Raw genomic sequence first — 17,154 nt, forward strand, 5'->3', positions numbered from 1 at the left:
CATTTACAATCCAGTTTAAAAAAAAAAAAGTTGTGTTTAGTCTTCTTGCCCTCAGTTTAGCTGTATAGGAACAAAAACATTGTCCCTTTAGCCTTCTCATCATCACAGAAACGTTGATAACATCTCTTGTTTCTTAAGAGTTTCTTCACAGCCCATCTCTGATGCATCTTGTATTTAATCCTGATAAGAAGTGTCTTGTCTGTTCTTGCCTTTTACACTGAAAATGAATACTTCTGAGGGAAACTTCCCAGCAGGGAGAATCTTAAGAACTGGTGCCCTGGTCTCCTCACTGTGATACACTCTGAGGGAGGTGTGAGCGAAGCAGTGTTTTTCATCACGTCTTATTTTTCAGTGCAGTTTCATGGAGCTTGCCACATCTGAAACTAGAAGGCTGCTTCTCTCCACCCACCTACTCCCGCCCAACTTCTGATGTTTTCAAAGAGAAGTCCTTGGGTAACAGCTGAGGCTTTTCAGTTAGTTTCAAAAATAAATACCAGTCCGTGATCCCTTAGTGTGAACTGTGCTTCTAGCCATGTCTTATAGAGTGAGAAAGGCAAGTGGCAGATACTCTCCTCCTCGCTACTATCGAATGCCGTCTTCCAGGATCTAAAGGAATAAGACTTTCCTGTTTGTGCAGAAGTTCTGCTTCCCCTCTGAAGGCTGTCAGGGGAGTGTGGTGCAGTTTGAATCTACAGCATAAACACACAGTGTGCTCAGACACTAAAGCTGAAGGCTGCCGAGACTCCAACTGCACACACAGCCAAAGCTTTCTCTTAATGAATCTTTAAAAATTCTGCCTGTGGGTAGAAACTATACACCTGGACACATCACATACAATTAGGATGATGCCAGAGATGGGAGCTGGTCCAGGCCTTGGTGGATGGGTGGGATGAAAGGGGGGCTTGTGGACAGAGAATGTGGGGGGAAGGATGCTTTCCGGGGGTGTGTCTAGAGCTTTTGTGCACGATGGTGGTAGGAAATATGGCTATAATCACTCCATCCTGAGCTCACCTACCCCCCTACCCACCTCTGGCCCCTTGATCTCCTTCTAGCTAGTGACCCACTTCTTTGTTCCCCTTTCCCACAGAATCCCCAGAAGGAGGTGATGGTACTCACTCACTCCTTCCCACCCCATCCCTCTTGAGCCCACTACCAACAGGCTCTCCTCCCTGAGATTTCTCGCGTCACCAGTGCCACTGCCTGTACAGGTCCCATCCACTCCTAACTGACCTGTCAGTGCCATCAACATTTCCGTTTCTCTCTCCCTGTTTTGTTTCATTCCTTCTTTTTATGGAGAATTTCAAACTGATACACAAATATGGAAAACGATGACATGAACGCCCATCTACCCAGATTCAACAACGATCAATCTGGCAGTTTCTGTTTATGAATATTTAGAGTGCACAAGCCAGTCTCCCATCCTCCATTATACACGTGTGCATACGCAGCACACACACACACACACACAATCATTTTTAAACAGGCCACAAACCATTCCCTCCTTAGGACTTCCCTGGTGGTCTAGTGGTTAAGACTCTCTGCTTCCACTGCAGGGGACGTGGTTCGATTCCTAAACTACTCCCTGCTTGTTGAACCCTTTCTGCCCTTGGTTTCCAGGCCATCGTAGTCTCTTCGTTTGCTTTCCTTCGACCTTCCTGATCCCTCTTTTACCTTCTCAACCTGTACATGGGATGGTGACCCAGGCTCAGCCCGCGGGCCTCCGTATAGCGATCTCTATAAGAGATCGCTCCCACTGTCTCAACACTAGTGCCATCCACACACAAGCAACTTCCACATTTATTGCTAGCCCGACCTCTTGTCAATTCTAGGCTCAGATATCCAACTGACAAACTGACATCTTCATGTGGCTATCTGATAGTCACCTCAGACTTACATACCCCAGACGGAATGTTCCTCCTCCTGTCAACTCCTGTTCCCACCTGCTTCTCATGGAGCCCAGTTCACGGCAGCTGTCTTTCTAGTTGCTTCAGAATCATCCTGGATTCTCTTCTTTCTCTGACACTTCACATCCAATCCACCAGCAGATGCTAGCACTAGTTTCTTAACTGTAGTTAGAATTTAATGATGTCTCCTATCTTTGGGAGACATGGATGGTTCAGTGGTAAAGAATCTGCCTGCCAATGGGTTGGGAAGGACCTCTGGAGGAGGGCATGACTAGGCATTCCAGTATTATTGCCTGGGAAATCCCATGGACAGAGGAGCCTGGCGGGTTACAGCCCATGGTGTTGCAAAGAATCAGACACAGCAACTGAACACTGCCACCCTCCCTAAACCTCTCATCTCATCTCTTGCCTGGATGATTGCAGTAGCCTCCTAACTGGCCACTCAATTTTCACTCTTGCTCATCCCCTCCCCTATCCAGTCTCCCCACAGCTGTCTGTAGTATTTTTTAGAACATGTCGCTTTACTACTCATAGCTTTCCAGTGTCTTCTACCTCATTCGGGATTAAATCCTAAATGCACGCTGTCATCCCCCAGGCCTATATAACCTGACCCTGAGGCCTGACTCTCTTGTGTCTTCTCGTCCTCCTTGTTCACTCTGCTCATCCATTCTGCCCCCTCTGTTGTTTCTCCAATTTGCCAAGCATGCTCTGAATATAAGGACTTGGAACTTTCTTTGCCCTCCACCTGAAGTGCCCTTCCCCTCTGTGTCTGTAAGGCTCATGCTCGCTCGCTTCATTCAAGTCTTTACAGACAAATGCTGCCTCATCCAGCAGGCCTTCCTGACCATCCCATCTAAAATGCCTCTCCTGAACTTCCCTGGTGGTCCATTGGTTAAGACTGCACGCTTCCAATGCAAGGAGTGTGGGCTCAATCCCTGGTTGGGGAGCTAAGATCCCATGTGCCTCATGGGGTGCCCCAAAAAATAAAAAATAAGAAAATGCCTCTCCCATCACCATGTACCTCCTTACTTGAATTAGTATTTTTTACCAGCAGTTATATCAATACCAGCAGATATGCAGATATGCAATAACCTCAGATATGCAGATGACACCACCCTTATGGCAGAAAGTGAAGACGAACTAAAAAGCTTCTTGATGAAAGTGAAAGTGAAGAGTGAGAAAGTTGGCTTAAAGCTCAACATTCAGAAAACGAAGATCATGGCATCTGGTCCCATCACTTCATGGGAAATAGATGGGGAAACAGTGGAAACAGTGTCCGACTTCATTTTTTGGGGCTCCAAAATCATTGCAGATGGTGATTGCAGCCATGAAATTAAAAGACGCTTACTCCTTGAAAGGAAAGCTATGATCAACCTAGATAGCATATTCAAAAGCAGAGACATTACTTTGCCAACTAAGGTCCGTCTAGTCCAGGCTATGGTTTTTCCTGTGGTCATGTATGGAGTGAGAGTTGGACTGTGAAGAAGGCTGAGTGCCGAAGAATTGATGCTTTTGAACTGTGGTGTTGGAGAAGACTCTTGAGAGTCCCTTGGACTGCAAGGAGATCCAACCGGTCCATTCTGAAGGAGATCAGCCCTGGGTGTTCTTTGGAAGGAATGATGCTAAAGCTGAAACTCCAGTACTTTGGCCACCTCATGCGAAGAGTTGACTCATTGGAAAAGACTCTGATGCTGGGAGAGATTGGGGGCAGGAGGAGAAGGGGACGACAGAGGATGAGATGGCTGGATGGCATCACGGACTCGATGGACGTGAATCTGAGTGATCTCCGGGAGTTGGTGATGGACAGGGAGGCCTGGCATGCTGCAATTCATGGGGTCACAAAGAGTCGGACACGACTGAACTGAACTGAACCAGCAGTTATGATCTAACATATATGTTTGCTTGTCCAGTACCTCAGCCAGTCTGGCACAAAGTATAGGAGTTCAGTAAATATTTCTAGGATGTATAAATAAATTCAGGTTACATAGATAGGCTGGGGACAGATTATGAAGGGATTTGAAAGTCAGGCTAAGAAGTTAAGCTAAATTCAATCAACAGTAAAGAGCTATTGAAAGCTTTTAAACAAGAAAGTTTAAAAAACATTTAAAAAATAAGCAAGTGAGTTTTATGCTGAAATAAGCTGGTAATAATCTGCCAAAAGTGGCAGAAGACAGAAAAAGCAAGATGGTAGGCCCGTTGGGAGGCTACTCTGGTAATCCAGGTGAGGTAAAGAACGCAGAATAGGGTGGCATCTACCGAAATCGAGGAGATGGGTGTGACAGGCATGCAAGAGGGAGATCGTCAGGATTCAGCAATAGTTGAGAAGTCAAGTTTACCTTCAAGGGCTCGAGCCTAGTGGGGAGATAGTGGTGCCCTTAACAAAAGCAAGGCAGTGAGAAGGAAGAGCTGAGTTGGACCTGGAATGCAGAAGAAGCCTCTAGGCATGATGAGCGGGAGGTGCTATCCGGAGATTTACATGGAATTGTCCAAAGAGAAGGCAGAAATGTAGAACTGGAACTTGAACAAGCAGACCACTAGCAAGATTTTAAATTCATCCACACAGTAGTAATGGTAGAAACAGTGGAGTAGAAGGCTTGGCGTACTGGAGGGTCAGAGCCCCCTGTGTTAGTGGGTAGAAGAAACAAGAATGTACAGCGCACAGGAGCCGAGAGAGAGAGAGAGAGAGAGGTTTCATTTTGTTTTTCCTTTGCCAAAAATATTTTTACTGAGCATTCAAAGGTGAAAAATGCTAAAAGCCAAAGTAGTAGCCTTGGCTTTTTAATGTGATTACAAATACTGCTTCTTTGAAACCTGGCCCTACTCCATTTAGCCCAGTCTGTGTGTGTGTGTGTGTGCACATTTGTGTGTGTTTTCTTGGAGCCTTCAGGGCTCTACAAGGAAGGCATGACAACCCACTCTAGTATCCTTGCCTGGAGAATCCCATGGACAGAGGAGCCACACTCAAGTCTCCTTAACAAGTCACACAAAACCTCCTGGTCCTGGCCTGGGAGAGAAATGTTTCTTGCTGGAAGAGGCAGAAGATAGTTCTGATTGCTCCAGGAAAGTCGTAAAGAGTCAAAGACTGAGAAAAAGTCCTTGAATTGGGTTTCCAGGTGACCTTCAGGAGGATGATGCTGATGGCTGGGATCAAGAAAAAAGCAAGAGAAAATAGGAGGAAATGGAGGTGGGGGGGTTGGGGGTTAATCTGTGTCAACAGATGGGCTTCCCTAGTAGCCCAGCTGGTAAAGAATCTGCCTGCAATATGGGAAACCTGGGTTCGATCCCTGGGATGGGAAGATCTCCTGGAGAAGGGAACAGTTACCCACTCCAGTATTCTGGCCTGGAGGATCCTCATGGACAAAGGAACCTGGAGGGCTACCGTCCATGGGGTCACAAAGAGTCAGACACAACTGAGCAACTTGAACTCTATGTCAACAGATAAATTACCATTCCAAGGGGTCGTGGTTACACAGGGTGCGTTCAGTTTGTGATACGTCTAGTGGGCTCAAGCATCTGTCATAAAGACAGACACTTATTGCCACACGCTAAAGCCCTCCCAGGAGCCCCTTTTGATTAGTTAGCCACAGTGGCTGTGTGCTTGGTAACACCGTGGGCTCTCTGTCCAGGCTGAGCAGTCATGCTGCATAGCTGGTCTCTCCCAGTCTCCATAGTAAAGCATCGTACATCACAGTCCTTGATGCTGATCATTGTGCTTTTGCCTGTAGGAGCCCAGAGGCAACTCTCATCTGAATGCTATAGTCCAGGCCCCACCTGGTCATCCTGGGGGCCAAGAGGGTCCACACTGCTATAGAACACTTAGAACCACCCCCACCCCCCCCAGCTACACAGCAGGGTGTCTTGAAACAGTGGTTGGGAAGCTCTCACCATGACTGATGATCTATTGTGATAGTCTTTATTTTAGGTACAAGGAGATTGCTTTAAAAATACACATGCATTCTGTACATTAGGACTTCTCATAATTTGGAAATAATTGATTTAAAAATAATCCTATTGGATTCATAGTTCATTTGTTTTATCATTAAGAGATTGCAGCAAGAAACCACAAGATATTTATACGTAGAACTGAAAAGAGAAAACACTATTTGGTTCTTTAAATATAATATCAGCAGTTGACATTTTGAAAGGTACCCAGAAAATGGTTATAATTTTTTAATTTCTAACATATGCAGTTTCTCATTGATAGGGACTCCCCAAAAAGTTGAAGAGATTACCATTAAAAAGTTTTGATCAGGACTTGAGGACAGCATTTGTAGTGTAAAAACCGATATAAAAAAGTCATGTCCGTGGAAGAAATTTCCTATTTCTCGTTTAACATTTTGAAAAGATTTTATTTTGAAGTTTAATACAAATCTCCATTTTCCCTGGGACTTCGTGTTTTACTTTTCTTTAAATCACAATTTCATAATATAAAAAATATAATAGACTTTTTCCCCCAAGACCCATAAAGTCACCCTAAATCTGTAGTTTACCCCAGGGTGTCCTTCAAAGACTGTTATTTTCTGAGTTTGCCATGATGGGAAAAGAGCTAAGGAGTGTTGTTCTGATGGCCCAGGGTTAGAGATTAACAAGGTAAAAACAGAAGGTTAAAAGGGTGAAGAATTTTACCCCAGACTGGGTAGGAAATCAAGTAAAAGTCAGAAGGCATTGATGGTCTGGGAAATGACAAAGAGGAAAGGGACTAAATTCCAGGATTGTGGAGAGCTGGCTCCAAAAAGCTAAGAAAGAAGGGAACTGGGAATGACAGGGCACTGTTTTCCATATCTCTTACTCTGTATTTCCTTTGCTGCCTCATCCCACTCTCAGGACTTTTTCTATTATACAGTAACAGAAAACCAAACTTACCTATGTTAGGTAACTGAAGTCTCCAAAGCATGCTTGACTTCAGGAGTGGCTTGATCTAGGAACTTCCCATCACTCAACTCCTGGCACCGCTGGGCTTCATATGGCAGCCTATGGCTTCCCAAGAATCACATCTTAGTTCACATCCATCATAAAGAACAAATATCTCTCTACCAACAGTCCCAGCCAAAGTTTTGTTACATCCCATTTAATCTGGTTGGTCATTTGCTCATTTCTGAGCTGGTCTCCGTGGCCAGGGAGTGTAACGCCCTCTTTTGGCTGGTGCCCATCACTGTAGTTGAGAATGGAACCAACTTTCCCAATATTTTTCTTTCCTCACTTTTATTTTTATTGTTGTTATTATTTGGCAGTTACCTGAGCTTTACTTATTCCGTAGAGATAGCTCAAATGTTAACTAACTGGTTAGTTAGGCAAGGGTGCTGACCAATCAGATCAGCTCTGCAGCAGCATACCTGAGGCTCCCTGCCAAGCCTCAGATGTTAACCCTCCCTGGTTGCTAGGTTTGGGTGAGGTCTGGGGATTCCAACCCACTCCAGTATTTTTGCCTGGAGAATTCCATGGACACAGGAGGCTAGTGGGCCTACAGTGCATGGAGTCATAGAGTCGGACATGACTGAGTGACTAATACCTGGGGATTCCAAGCAAGAGGTAGGATATCTGGGAGGGGAAAGACGCTTGCAGGGGGTAGTTAGGGAAGTGGCTATTTCCCAACTAGTATTCAAGTAGTATTAACTTTCAGTATTTATAGGTGGTGTTACCATACCTTGAATATTGGCATTGCTTGTATTCCAACTATTTCTGTATGTGTTTAATCCTTTCCACTGCCATAGATAGACCATCCTTCTAAAGGCTGGGGAGAGAACTTGTCTCTGAATCTCCTGTAGCACCCAGCAAGGTACATTTATCCATTCATTTATTCACTCAACAAGCTTTTCTTGAGCCCAACAAATAGTAGGTCCTGAATAATTTCATTTGAATGAATGCAATGGTCTCCTTTAAAAGGGTTGCATAGGAAGTATTACATTTGGGGAAAGATCACATTTCATATAAGGAGAATTTGAGGAAACTGAGTTGATGATAATAAGCACAATCAACTTTCCTAGGAACAGTAACAGAGGTTTTCCCAAAGCTTGTCCTGGTTACAAATATATTACCCCAGATATATTGTTGATGGCATCCAGTGGAGGGGGCTGGTGCTGGGATGAGCAGGGCTGGAGGGAGCCCATGGAGGTGTGGGGCAAAAGGAAGACACTGCCCTGGGGTGAGGACCCAGATGCTGTTCAGTTCAGTTCAGTGCAGTTCAGTCTCTCAGTCGTGTCCGACTCTTTGCGACCCCATGAATCACAGCACGCCAGGCCTCCCTGTTCACATGGCAGGAAAAAAGCAATGACATGCAGGAGGCTGGCTGGATGACATCTGACTAACGGGAAGTGACTACCTGGACTCTGAACACTTCCTGAGATCTTCCCAGGAAAAAAGCAAGAACCTGAATGTGAGCGGGAAGTTGCCTTCAAACATATCTGGTCCCATTTTAGAAATAAGCAAAGTGAGACCCAAAGTCCAACGTTACTTTAACAAGGTTGCACAGCTGGCTCCCTGACTTCTTAATTCCCAGCTCACTTGGCATTTCTCCCCATGGAGACAAAAACAGGCATGAAAGAAAGTTGATTCCAATTAGGCAGATGATGTGACCTTTCACAAAGCCTATACATAGCCCAGAGGTGACTGTCCTTTACCCTCTTCTCATCCTGGAGCTTGAGCAACCTGGGGTACCTGTGTGCCTGTAGGCAGCTTTGATGCACACATCCGCCTCCAAGGCTTAGCTGTTCATCCAAGGTCAAGCAAAGACCGCAGGCACCGCTGACAGGAGTTGCGTAACCCACACGCACACATCTACTTACAAAAGTTTGATTTTGATTGCCATAGAAGGCAAAACATCTTAAAATGAAGTTGAGCTATCTTTGGGTAGAATGCAAAACCGCCCATGGGTATATCACATCAGAAACGATGTGTGATTTCTTCCAGTCCTTCAACTCAAAAAAGATTAACAGATTTAACTAATGCGTTCTAAAAATAAATAAATAAATGAAATCTGCTTTCAGCTTGAAACCAAGTATGGAAGTTTCAGGGTCTCTTTTGTTGGGGGGTGGGGAGGGGGAGCATTCAGAGGATGGTGAGGTGAAGAACAGTGGGGAAAAAATTTTTTTTTCAGTATAAAGATTAAGTTATAATGAGACTATTTTAGCTCTGAGCATTTTCTGCTGGGAATAACAAGATTTACTAAAGGTCACAGAAACAAGGTTGGCTTGGAAAAAATTATGAATGGTGGTTAGATCATCACACATATGCCCGAGGAGATTTCTTCTTTTGAGTTGAGAAGCAATATTCCTTTTCTAAACCTGTCATTTAAATAATAAAACAAGTCAAACCAAGAGCTGACTCAGGACCCAGACTTGGAGGCGTAACATCTGCCTTGGGAGGTAACCACCTATGGATGCAAACCCCAGCGGGGGCTTGGACCCAAGTGGGCAGTTTCAAGGCTCCCCCGCCAGTCCCCAGGTTCCCGCGCCTCCAGCAGAGGAGGTGGCCCTGTTGTCTGTGTCACGCAATGTCACTCTGGTAGCCAGTGACATGTCAGCTCCCCCTTCTTTGGGACCACAGCTGAGCTTTATTGCATAACAGGGTTTTCTGTATAGAAGCAAAATGTCCTTCATAGGTCATCCACTATAAAAATAGACAAATTACTATATTAATTTTGTTGTATAAGTACCCCCTTACCCCCACCCTTTGGAGTGAAAGTTTATTCTTTTAGTTCTCTTTTGTCTTTTTTGAAAAGAGATTTAATGTGTTACTGTGGTGCAGAAAATCAATGCTTCGAAATCAATGGTAATTTTTCAGGCTGTTTAAAATTATTCACATGACTGGCTAAGCCTGCTGCTGATAGAAAAACAGAGTTTTATTGCAGAGGAAATCTTCAAGTTTGAAACATCACCACTGTGTGTTTTGGTGTGACTTTCTTCTTAGGACTTGAATATTTATTTCACGGCAGTAAATGATTCAGTTCAGGCAGTGGCCCTTTAATCCTTTATGTGCTGGAGGCTCTGGTGTAGGTAAATCTGAACTAGAGCTCCACTTGGCCCTGAGAAGCTTACAAAAATGACTGTGTATAGTGAGGACATGGAGAAAAGGAACCCTCGTGCATTGGTGGGAATGTAAGCTGGTGCCCCCGGCGTGGTGGGAAACAGTATGGAGTTTCCTCAAAAAAACTAAAAATAAAAAAACCGTATGATCCAGTAATTTCACTCCTGGGCATATATCCGAAAATAACAAAAAATAAGTAAAAAAGAAATATGCATCCCAATCCCAATGTGCACAGAAGCACTATTTACAGTAGCCAAGACATGGAAGCCACCTAAGTGTCTATTAACAGATGAATGGATAAAGAAGATGTGGTGTCTATATACCATGGAACACTACTCACCCATAAAAAGGAATGAAATGTTGCCATTTGCAACACCGTGAATGGATTTGGAGGGTATTATGCAATGTGAAATAAGCTAGCAGAGAAAGACAAATACTGTGTGTTATCACTTACATGTGACATCTTAAAGCTAACTAGCGAACATTACAAAAAAGTAACAAACTCACAGATATAGAGAACTCTTGGTTACCAGTGGAGAGAGAGAAGGAGGGTAGGGAATTCAGAGGTACCCACTACTATGTATAAAATAAATCAATTATAAAGATATAATATAGGGAATATAGCCAATATTTTATAACAACTATAAATGGAATACATCCTTTAACAATTGTGTACCACTGTGTAGTACATTTGAAACTCATAGACTATTATAAATCGGCTCTACCTTAATAAGGAAAATAATAAATTTTATTTAAAAACTGAATGTGTCTTAGGGTTGAAGGCTGGGGTAGGGGTAGACAGCTTCTATATATTGCACAGTTGAGTGATGACACAGGCAGAAGAAGCGTGAGCCATGAGGATACACATGGCTGTGGAGGTCTAAGAGAGGCTGAGGGTCTCTGGGTTGGCTTTGGGAAGCTGCTTCGTGGTGGAAAGGCCATAATCTAGAGTGAATGCTGATGAGAAGTTTCTAGTGAGTTTTGGGCTTCCCAGGTAGAGAATCCTCCTGCCAATGCAGGAGACACGGGTTCGCTCCCTGGGTTGGGAAGATCCCCTGGAGAAGGAAATGGCAACCCATTCCAGTATTCTCACCTGGAGAATCCCATGGACAGAGGATCTGGCAGGCTACAGTCCATGGGGGTCATAAAAGAGTCGGACACAATTTGGTGGCTAAACAACAACAAAACCCACATCTAACCCATGATTGAACTCTGACAGCAGCTGTGGGAAATTGTTATCATCACTCCCATTGCTCAGGGGAGTAGACTCAGAGAAACTGAGTGACTTGTCCAAGGTCATGTGATCCAGAGGAGGTCTAGCTGGGACTTGACCCGTCATTCTTTTTTCCCACATGACCTGTGGTGGCATTCAGTGTGGTGATGTGTACTCTGGTCACTTCAGATTTCACTGGTGAACCAAGTTGCATTTTAGGGGGATTCATGACTGCATGAGCAAAGGCATGTGGCCAGAGAACCTGATTTCCACAAATTCAGGGCCAGCCTTTCAGCCATAGTGAAAGTGAAAGTGTTAACCACTGTCACAGCTGACACTTTGCAACCCCAGGGACTCTGTCCATGGAGCCGTAGATGGGCCTTAAAAAACAAAAGACCCAATTCTTCTTCTGGAACTTGCCCCGCAGTTGAGAAGACAAGGTGCCCAATAGGAAGTCCCTGGAAAATGATTTGTGGCAACATGTAAGAGTATTGATTTATATCTGCCACCAACTCCAGTAGTCCTGGAGGGAAGCAGGGCCTTCCCCTGAGAGGCCAGAGTCCTGTTGATGCTATAGCAAACCTCAGTCCCAAGTACCAGTGCCGAGCAGATGGCGGGACCTTGTCCTGTCTCTCTACACGGTGGCTCCTCAGTCCTGGGCAGCCGTCAGACAGGGATCCACTCCCAGGACCTCCTCCTCCACTCTGATGTGGGCCCACCATCATACCCATCAAGAGGCGGTCATTTCTAGGACCCTGCTCACCCATTTGGTGCCTGTGTGGGCGTTAGGAAGACTCCCTCCTGGGACCTCTCTGGCAGTCCCAGCTAAGACTCCGTGCTTCCAATGTTGGGGGCATGAGTTCAGTATCTAGTTGGAGAACTAAGATCTTACATGTCACATGGCATGCCAAAATGAAATAAAATGCTTTAAATTTTTTGATTTATTTTATTTTTAATCTATTGGCGATACAGTAAGGTATGTGAAATCTTAGTTCCCTGACCAGGTATTGAACCAGCACCCCCTGCTTTGGAAGCACAGAGTTTTAGCCACTGGCCCACCAGGGAAGTCCTTAAATAAAATATTAAAAAAAGAAAAGAAAAGAAAAACTGCCTCCCTGTAGAGTTTGCAAAGCCGAGAGTGCATCGGCTCTCAGCGTCTCTCTCACTCCGGCAGGCCACCAACTGCTCACCAACAGGGTGGCCTGGTTTCCCCCTTCTCAGCTCTCCCTGGAGTCAGCCAATACCCTGGAAAGCAGCTCGCTGTTTTAGCTACCCTGGGAGAAATGAGAAAACCCAGCCCTTCCACATCCCAGCTAGGAATTTGGATTGAACTGTGATTCCTAAAACCTCCAGTTCTGGTGACCACCCTGAAGAGTGCATCTGGAGTGTTGGGGAAGGAAAAGGTGGCAACCAAACAGATGGAGACCGGGAGCCAGCCCCCAGCCACCTCCAGAATCATTTCAGCAGCACCAAATCACAGCGCAGCCGGTGGGCAATAAATCACACCCGGGTGAATGAACCTGCAAGAAATCCGTCACCAACACTGTCACTAAACATACCCTCGATGCACGTTGCTCACATAAATTATCAGAAGCAGACGAGACATCCAAGAAAACATCAGTGATGCGCTCCAGCTCAGACAGTCTCTGGAGGCAACTGGGACTGTGAGTTCTGGAGAAAACCAGTTCCTTCTAGCCTGCTCCCTGGAGACCACCTTCCTCCTTCATGCCCCAGGAATATATTACTTGATCTGCAGAAACATTCCTGAGAAGGCAATAATTTGAATTTTAATAAAACCAATCACTTATAATGTGTTTATAACATTTTCAGAGAGAACTCAATATTTAGCCAGTTTCAGTGAAGAATATTCTCCTTGAAGGGACTTTTTTCAACTCCTAAGCCAGGAACTTAACCTGGAGTCTATAAATGAGATCCAAAGATCCCTGGTTTCCAGGGAAATTATAGGAAAAATTACAGCAAAATTTGTGTATAGGTACATTATTTCTGGAACGAGAGTTCAGAGATTCTAACTAATACTCAAAGAGTTCTACAATCCTAAAAGCTTAAGGACCGAAGTAGTCTGGGGACAAGTTTGGGGTATTCGTGCATACCTGTCCCAGCGGTCATGTAACTGTCCCTTACCTGGGTGACTGACACAAAATATCCTCCCTTATGCTTGGCACCTAACAAGTTGTCAGACCTGTTTGTGTGTATTTGTAAAGATGACAGAGAAGCAATCCTGTATACAAAGCTGATTCTGTCTCCTGTTTCCAAATGGGAGAGCAACCCACACACATCACTTAGGGTTATACCACTCAGCACCCCTCTTGGATGTGGAGGTGATGTGTCTGTCAGTACACAGCTACAGCATGGCTGGTTTAAAACTGCTGTCCTGGAACCAGCCAGTGGTGTGGTCTTCCTAGAGGACATAGTTCAGGATCGCCCTGTGCTAAAGAGTCTGTTTAGACTCCAGCTTGACTAATCCTGTTGCAGGGCTGCAGCCCCCTTCTCCCTGCTTTTACCCTCCCCTTTTGCTTCTTCCGTGCAAGGAATAGCATATTCAGCAAGGTGGAAGGCATCCCGTGGTTGGCATCTTTGCTGGGCGTTGTTGTTGAGTTTGTGTGGACCGCTAGACTTTGGCATCACACTGGCTCCTAAAGGAGTATTAACTGGGCAACAAATGTTGAGGCTCATATCGTGATGGCTGTCATGTAGAAAATGAGGGAGGAGGGTGATTTATTTATAGGCATCCAAATGATTCCTCACTGGGACTTCAGGGTTATTGTTCTTTTGCCTTCCAGGCCAAGTGCTTGTTCCTGAGCTTTGTCCATTGAGTCACCACCCCAAGGAGCTAGGGGATGTGAGGGGCGGAGCCAAAGGCTCCAGGAGCCCCCAGGGTTGCGGGACTCTATTCTTAGCGCATGAAAAATGGAGGCTTCTTCACTTTCCTTGATTCTAAGGGGTATTGGGCCAGGCCTGGCCTCCAACACCCAACTGTGAAGGTTGGGTTGAGTCCGTGACAGCATCCTGCACCTGGAAGATTTCCATTGCTGTCCCTTCCCATCCATCCCAAGAGGGACGGACAAGATGAGCCTGACACGCTGGCTATGTCTGCAGTGACTTGTGAGGAAGCACTTGGTCCTCTCCACCCACCCCAACCCCCTTCTACATGATTCAGATGCCGCCCAGAAGACTATAACCAATGTCTAGTGACCCAGAAACTCAGAGAGCAGTCTTGATGGAGCTAACCAGGCTCCGCTGGTATCTTCCAGACAACCCCCCAACACAAAGCCTTTCCCTTACCAATGCTCAGGCTATGGTGTTTTGTGATGATGTCAGAGATTTAAAAATGTCAAAGAGATACAGGCTGTAAATGTCACCACGGTGATTTTGTCATTTTGCAGAGAAAAGAAAGCCAGCTTCAGGGCCACCCCTTTCAGAATAGACCAAGCTGCAGGCCCCAGCCCCCTCCTTTCACAACCCCTTCCTACCACACCCCCATCCTATTCATATTCTGATCTTCCACACACTTGAAAAGATGTTATTTCAAATGTTCCTACCAAAGAGAATATCTTCCTCGGGCTTTCAGAGCCTGCCGTCAAAGGACTTAATCTGCATTGGGGGCCGGTGGCTGCAGATGTGAGTGATGGAGGCGACAAAATCATACACAATGTGGCAGAGCTGGAGGGGAGGGGAGCCAGGAAGGCGGGCTCTGGCTTCAGCTTCAAAGCCACCCAGGTGGCCAGGGGGTCCAGTCAGGGGGGCCGGTTGGTCCTAGGTGTCTCAGCCCCCGAGGGGGGAAGATCCCACACTCGTGACCCTGGGCAGGGCCCTGGCCCCGTCCCACCCAGCTTTCCAGAGTAGCCCATGTACCTGTGGAGGGGGGCGGGGGCAAGAGGGTCATTGTGGCAACGGCAATAAGACCAGATACAAGAGCTTGCTCAGGCTTTGCTAATTCAGGGCTCAAGGTCAATCAAGCAAGATTAAGACAAAGGTTTCCCTTGCATGCAGGGGGTGGGAGTCGGTTTGCTGGCAAAATAATCAAATAACAAGAATTGATGGAGAAATTTAAAAAATAATCTGAGAACACTAACTCAGTCATTCTTTTGAGAGTATTTGCTGATGATCTACTGTGTGTTAGTTGATGAGGGTAGCAACACATCCCTGTTCCTAAGAAGGGTGGCAGACACATGAACAAGCAAACACCTTGCTGAGTGCTTAAACACTACAGGGGGAGAGTCTGGGGTGTTGAGGAGGCTGGTGGGGCAGGGTGGTTACATCGGACTTGGGGAGTGGGGAATCCTGGCATCTCCTCAGGGGATGCTGAGTTGAAACCTCAGAACTGAAAGCTGTAAAGAGGTGATTTGGAAAAATCATGCTTGGCTGAAACCTGGGAAATGAATGGTACTATCAAGAAAGGAGGTGGGGAGACCTTGGAAAGACACGGTGGCCCTTTCCACCCCCTCCCTCCCCAACCACCCCCTCAGCCCCTGGCAGTGGTGAGGTCAGAAGAGGCCTGTGTTTCTGGGTCTGTGAGGGCGGGGCTCCGGATGAGGGGAGCCTGCTGGGTGGGATGACTGTGAAAGGAAGACAATGGCTGTAACCCAGGACTGGGCTTCTTAGAAAGGGCTGAAAGGGTAGGGAGGGAACAGAACTTGAGTTTAGCGATGGGCAAATTCAAGATGCTTCTGGAATACAGAGAGGAGGGTCTGGCTGGACATGGGGAGGGGAGCCTAGAGGAGGAGGCAGGGCTGGAGATGAGGTCTGGGAGGTCCTCCCTCGAGTGGCTGGAGCCTGAAGATTACAGACTTTCCTAAGTATCGTATTGGCCAAAAATTTCATTTGGTTTTTTTCTGTAGGCTGCACAGAAAAACCCGAACGAACTTTTTGGTCAACACAATATTTTGGCAGCATCCTTCCCTGTCAAGAATTTGGTGCTAATTACAGATACCAGCAGGCCTCATTTACATATTAACAACTAAATGTACTAATTACAAATGAGCTTTATCTATTCATTAAAACAAGCCCAGGAGGCTTTTTCACCTAGAAAGTCTATGATAGCATTCAGTTAAATTACCATGTGTGCACCTGGAAAAAAACGCCAGCAGCATATGTTCTATGCCCTTGCAGCAATCTGACTGGCAGAGCAGAGGCTTCAGTGGATTTAAAACCAAAGAGGGGATTCCATTCTCTAGCCTCAGAAAGCCAAGGCATGCATGTGGCTAAGAGTAGTTTCCAGTGTACTTACAGGGGAAATCCAAAATTGTTCTAGTTTTTAAAAGAGTTTTGTGTAGCTTCTTTTGCTGGAGGAAGCATCCCGTAATCGTCTCAAAAGGCCCTCTGAAGGCAAAGGGATTTTTCAGGTGGAGAATGAATGAGAAGCCCCTACATGCCACCTGGGCAGCCGCCTAGAGAGCAGCATCTCCCATCCTAGCAGGAGAGGGCGAGTCCGGAAGGAAAGAGAGCTTGGCAGAAAGGGTCCCACAGAAGGCTTGTTTTGCTGGAAGGTATTAAGGAAACTGGAGTTCAGCCAAAGAGGCTGGGGATGAATCAGTGATTTAATAATACACGCGTGCTCAGTTGTGTCCGACTCTTTGTGACCCCCTGGACTGTGGCCCACCAGGCCCCTCTGTCCATGGGATTCTCCAGGCAAGAGTACTGGAGCAGATAACCATTTCCTACTCTAGGGGATCTTCATGACCCAGGGATCAAACCTACCTCTCTTACACCTCCTGCATTGGCCCGTGAATTCTCTAGTTAACGGGAAAACCAAGCCAACTGGCCATGACTAACTCCAGGAAAACCAAAGGCGAAACAAAAAAAAACGTTGTTCTAGTTTACAAAGTGGTTCAGCTGTCCTGGAAACACTGAACTAGTCACTCATTTAGCTAAAAACGTGACATCACTATATTGAGGAAATGGAGAGGAGTCAGATTATGTGTTTGGGAGGGATGGTGTTACCGACCAGGGTTCTTGGTCTCCTTAATCAACAGATGAATAGGCCAGACATGAAAT

This window comes from Capra hircus, chromosome 9, assembly GCF_001704415.2.
Source record: "Capra hircus breed San Clemente chromosome 9, ASM170441v1, whole genome shotgun sequence".
In the NCBI taxonomy this organism is placed as follows: domain Eukaryota; kingdom Metazoa; phylum Chordata; class Mammalia; order Artiodactyla; family Bovidae; genus Capra; species Capra hircus.